The 6,000-nt window shown below is 36.7% G+C and overlaps 1 long non-coding RNA gene across 1 annotated transcript; it reads left to right on the top strand.

Annotated features, from left to right (window-relative positions):
* Positions 1–4,346: 4,346 nt before the first annotated feature.
* On the top strand, positions 4,347–5,670 carry LOC130713875 (uncharacterized). Its single transcript, XR_009011057.1, has 2 exons — positions 4,347–4,570; positions 4,923–5,670. It is a non-coding gene; the product is annotated as an uncharacterized LOC130713875 (long non-coding RNA).
* The last annotated feature ends 330 nt before the right edge of the window (positions 5,671–6,000 follow it).

A 6,000-nucleotide genomic window follows, 5' to 3' on the forward strand; every position in this document is an offset into this window, starting at 1 on the left:
AACAACAATAAAAGGTAAACCCTAGGAAATCAACATGGCTTCCCTAAGTTTTTCTGCAACAAACAACCTAAGGCTTCTCAAATTTAATCCTACGAGTGAGCTGAATGTCTTTGGGCATGATTGTGACCCTCTTGGCATGAATGATGCATAGGTTAGTGTCCTCGAACAAAGCAACAAGTTACGCCTCGACGACCACCTTAAGAGCACAAACGATGATGCTCTAATGATGATGATGATGATGATGAGGTTAATCTCCGCTTTCAGAGCAGCGCTGTCTGGGCTCTTAAGGTGGTCGCCGAGGCGTATCTGGTTGCTTTTTTTGAGGACACTAACCTTTGCACCATTCATGCCAAGAGGGTCACCATCATGCCCAAGGACATTCACCTCGCTCGTAGGATTAAAGGCGAGAAGCCTTAGGGTTGTTTGTTGCAGAAAAACTTAGGGAAGCCATGTTGATTTCCTAAGGTTTATTTTTTATTGTTGTTCGATCTCATTTTCTCATCATTTCTGGAATAATGCCATCAAATATAAACTTTTTAGCAAGCAGTTAATCAAATAAATATTTTTTGAATTAATGTTTATGAATTGTTGCTTCACCATATATTCGACCATGAACAAATCTTGTTGGAGAAAAACAGTGTGCACAACTATGACTGATGGATGGACAGAGAGAAGGAGGAGGTCTATACTTAATGTTCTGGTAAACAGTCCTAAGGGAACATTTTATTTTAAGTTCATTGATGCATCCAATATATGCAAGACAACTAATAAAAAATTTCAGATGGTGAATGATGTTGTTGAGGAAGTTGGTGAGGAAAATGTGATTTGTTGATGCAGAAGAGGAAGGGGGTTTATTGGACACCTTGTGCAGCTCATTGCATAGACCTAATGCTAGAGGAATTTGAGATGAAGATACCCCTTCACAAAGAGACAATTGCACGTGGTAAGAAAATAACCAATTTCATTTATGACAGGGTTGGTCTTATCAGTCTTTTGCAACACTTTACTAAAGGTGGTGATTTGATTAGACCCAGGGCTACACGTTTTGATACTTCTTACTTGGCATTGGAATGCTTGCAATGCATTGTGCAAAATGTATAATTCTGAAGAATGGATAGATATTCGGTTTGCGAAGACTAAAGATGAGAAAGTTATTAAAGAATTAGTTACTGATAAGGGGTTTTGGAAAGATACATTGAATTGTTTGAGGGGTGCTTATCAACTTATAAAAGTGTTGCGTATAGTGGATTCAGATCAGAAGCCATCCATGGGTGTTGGTAAATATGCAAGTGTAAGAATCCACCCGGTTTTAATTATCGAACCACAGGGATTGTGAGTGAATGCATTCAGTCTAAGTCTTGAGTATGAAGGTTTGTTTTATTGAAACAAAGATACGTCGAAGTAGTGTAATAAGGAAAAAGGAAAATAGAAAGACAATTCAGAAATGAAAATGCTTTGGGTTCTTGCTCAACTAGTCAATTCAAGCACATCATTCTATGCACATGTTCTCATGAATCTCTCCTTGATGCTATAGCCTAAGAAACTACCTATCGATGCCTCACATAGATAATTCTTTCAAACCAAAAGATAAGTCCAATTCCTTGTGTACTTAAAACATTTGTTTGAAGCATAAAGATTACAAAGTACATGCCAACAAACGCCAAACCTTCCTCTATTCCTAGTAGCCAATATAGAAGGGGTAATCCCAAATCAGTTTCCTAATCTATAACAAACTTCCGTTTTGATTATAGAAAAGCATAAAGCAAGCATGCATTCAAGCTTAGATTGAAATTCAGAAGATGGGATTCAAGGATAGAAGAAGAACATGTGGGAAAGAACTTAAGATTATAACTCAAATAAGAAAAGTCTTCCAAGAAAACCAAAGCAATAGAAGAGAGATTAGCCAAGCATGGCAAGGTTAAGAACCTGGATTACAAGCTTGGAAGCCTTCTCACACTCTCCTAGATGCTCCTCTACCTCTAAACTTGATCCAAAATGTGTAAAATGTCTAAGTGTTTTAAAGAAAATGACCAAAGCCTTATTTATAGGCAAAAAATACGAGTTTGGGCGCTCAGGCGCCAATGGAGCACGCCTGAGCGCCAACTCAAAATAACAAAACAGTAGCTTCTAGAGGCAGTTGGCGCCTAGGCGCCAATTGAGCACGCCTAGGCGCCAATTCCAACTTCTGGAACAGAAACTTCAGCTCTAGGCGCCAATTGAGCACGCCTAGGCGCCCAATGCTCGCTGGAAAACCTCTTGATCTTCTTCTTTACTCCTCTTTAAGCCTCCCTTCAATTCTCCAAGCCTCTTAACCTTCTTTCTTCAGCAGTTTCAGACCTGATTACTTAGGAACAAAGCAAAGAAAATATCTAGGAGCTCCAAGAGTTTATTAGCATAATGAACCCTCAATTCAAGAAGTAAAGATATGCAAGTCCTAAACATACTTAAAATGCAAGAAAGGTCCCTATAAAACTACAAAATTACCAAAACAAAGTAAGAACACAAAGAAAGACAAAAATGCATGAGAATGCATAAAACACTACATGAGACTCAACAAAAAGACTCAAAAATAACAAAGAAATGACCCTAAAAACAAGACAAAATCCCGGTCATCAATGGGATACATTTATGAAGAAATGGATAAGTGTAAGGAGACGATTAAATTTAACTTCCATGCCGTTCTCAGAAGGTACATCCTACATGACATTCACATATCTTACTTTTTAAAATTATAGTCTTAGACTCTTAGTTTGGGAACTAATTCTGTTATTTGTTTTGTTTTTACATTCTTTAATTTAGTTATAAGCCTATATTGGAGATCATTGATGGCCAATTATTTGCATATGTCTTTGCATGTTGCCGACCTCTACCTCAACTCAATGTTTCATTATCACTACTAGAAATTCATTGTTTAGCGACGGATTTAGCGACCGACTTTGCGACGGAATCCATTATATTTTGGTCAAACTCCAAGTTTGACTTACTAGCGACCGATTTAGCGATTGAAATTTCCGTCGCTAAAAAGGTAAAATAATCATAATAAAACAAAGTAGCGACTGAATTAGCGACAGATTATATAGCGACTGACATATCCGTACCGATTTACCAACGGAAATATTAGCATCCGAAGTTTCCGTCGCTACAGAAGTAGAATAAAAATAGCAATGCAAAGTTGAGACCGATTTAGCGACCGAAATTTTCGCCGCTAAGACGTATAATAGAAATACCAATACAAAGTAGTGACTGATTTCGACCACAATTTTCGTCGAAATGTTAGCGACCGCAATTTCCGTCGCTGAGAAGTAGAATTAAAATAACAAAGCAAAACAGCGACCGATTTAGCGATAGATATGTTAGCTCCTCTGATTGTGAGTGTAATTGGAGTGCTTTTAAGAGTGTAAGATTTCATTTTTTTTTAAATATCCAAGATTTCATATTTCATATTTATAAAGAGATGTATTTTGTGTTTCCAATTTTGTATGACGTGTCACTGATGTCTTAGAACGTATGTGATAGACAATCAGGACAAACTAAAGCATTTAAAAATGCAGGTGTTCACGTGAGCTGAACAGGAAAAGGCATGTTAGGAGTAATTACAATACAAGTGTAGCATGTAATGAATGAATGAAATACCAGGTAAAGATAAGCAAGTTTGAACAAATGAAGTGTTTAAGCATGACATCAACAATACAGATAGAACATGTAATCAAAGAGAGCATGTTTAAATTCATTCAGCGAATGAACCGGAAGCAAAAAGAATACATAGACAAGATAACTACCTCATGTGAAGAAGTAAATAAAGAGCACAACTAAAGTAAGTAGACAACTATAATATACAAGTCCTAGACATGTTACTACTAAAGCAATATACACAGATGAGATTTTATACCATTTGATTTCAAATACAGAATATTTACACATATAAACAGGCAAGATAACGGAGATATATACCAAGAAGAGACATACGACAAAAAGAATTCATAAACAACCACAGTAGTTTGTACAAAATGAATAATATGCACAAAGGAAAATAGAAACATGTAGAACAGGTATGAACATGTCACAAAAACAATTTAGACAACATATATGAACAATACCTAAGAACTAAGCAAATAGACAAATAAGATCACTACTTAAAAAAAGGGAAAACAAGAGCTATGCAACACAAAAACACTATATACCATGAAGAATTCACAGAGGAGGGAATTGATTACGACCAGGGGCGGACCCACATAGGGCCCAGGGGTTCAGTTGAACCCCCTGAAGAAAAAAAAAATTCAACCTACCCCCTATAACATATTTTTTTTGAACACCTGAAAATTTAATATTGCACCCTAGACCCCATCTCCTCTTTCTCTCACACTATAGTCACTATTAGTCAGATCTCTCTCCTCTCACAGTCACCACGCACGCACTCTGCACTCACGCTCTCATTCTCTGATTTCCCAAGCTGGCCAAGCACCACCACCGGCCACCACCACGCCGGCCGCCGCCGCCGCACCACCACGTGCCACTCTCCAGCCGTGCGCCCCTGCCTTTGGCCGTGCCTCTGCAGTTCTAATTTCTACAGGTATGGGCATGGCTGATTTTTTCCTAACCCTAATTTCTGTTTTTCCCCTAATTTCTAAAGTTATAATCTTCTAATTCTTCTCACCTGTTCAATTTGTTTATCCTAGTTTCTTGTTTTCAAGATTTTCCCCTTCAATTCCAAGTTCAAATTTATATTTTCTTTTTTTGAATCAACAACTTGTTTCATTCTTTTCCATTGACGTTGAATGTAACTTATTCCAAACACAAACTACATTCATCCTCAGCAATGATATAATGACCAAATAGCATCAATTGGCACGAAAAGAATGACCTAAAATTACCACTAGTAATAGTTATATTGTGTGAAATGGCAATCTTTGTACATCATGCAGCTCATACAAATAATCATATACAACTCCTGCCCGGGTCCTCGCACTGAGATAGCCATAGCCCATAAGTCCATATGCTCTATGATCTTTTGCCTAACTTTGTGAACTGCATCAGGTGATCAGGGGATGTGCACTTCTTCTCATTACCTTAAATGTTAAACGGATATAGTGTTGATACATTTTAAATTTATACTTTCATTTCAAATTTGTTTCATTTACTGGAATAATTTTAGTGTTGCCTATATTGAAAAGAATTGAGTTAGAACTGAAAATACATTGACTATTTGATTGTGTTGAGCTGCAAGCATCATGGTTTTGTTGATTTATAAATAATGGCATGGTGAGCACCAACATGTGATGGATCACTTGCTATATCTTACAGGGTGTTTTGTCTTTTGTAACCTATGGTGTTACTGTATCATCTTTTGCTTTCTTGGGGCTGGGTAGTAAGGTAGTTATTAATGTTGTTTGGATAACTTAACTATGAAGTATGTTGCTGTCCTTAGTTCTTAGTGATTACTTGGGTCTGATTTGTGTGTAAGGTAATTGATTTCTCAAACGTTGTATTGCTGTTAGCACTCCTTGTGCTTGATTTTAATGAATGCTTTGCTTATCAAAAATAAATAAATAATGGCATGGTAACTTGCCATTCCAATTGGCAGCTCAATTGTTTGTATATGCAAGCTGCTGCAAATTACCTTGTTCTGATATGAATCAAAGTGTTTAATTAAATGCTTAATTATATTATTAATCCTCTTTCTTTTGTTAAAATAGAGTAGTGCTGCCATGTTTTTACTGATTATTGTATGTTTTTAATTTTAGGAAGGTCATAGACAAATTTGAACCCCCTGACCCCGGGGTCCTGGATCCGCCACTGATTACGACAAAGAGAGCATGTTATCAAGGAGCTTAACTGAAAGAACAGAGCATGCATTCGATGTCTAAGAAAAGGACAACAATAGAAAAAAAACTAAGATATACATCTATGAAAGAATTTAAATCTAAGCATGCAAGACTATGGATTTTAATTATGAATAAAACATCCTACAATATCATACAGTAGGCTCAAATGTAAGCACAT

Source organism: Lotus japonicus, chromosome 4 (genome assembly GCF_012489685.1).
Source record: "Lotus japonicus ecotype B-129 chromosome 4, LjGifu_v1.2".
In the NCBI taxonomy this organism is placed as follows: domain Eukaryota; kingdom Viridiplantae; phylum Streptophyta; class Magnoliopsida; order Fabales; family Fabaceae; genus Lotus; species Lotus japonicus.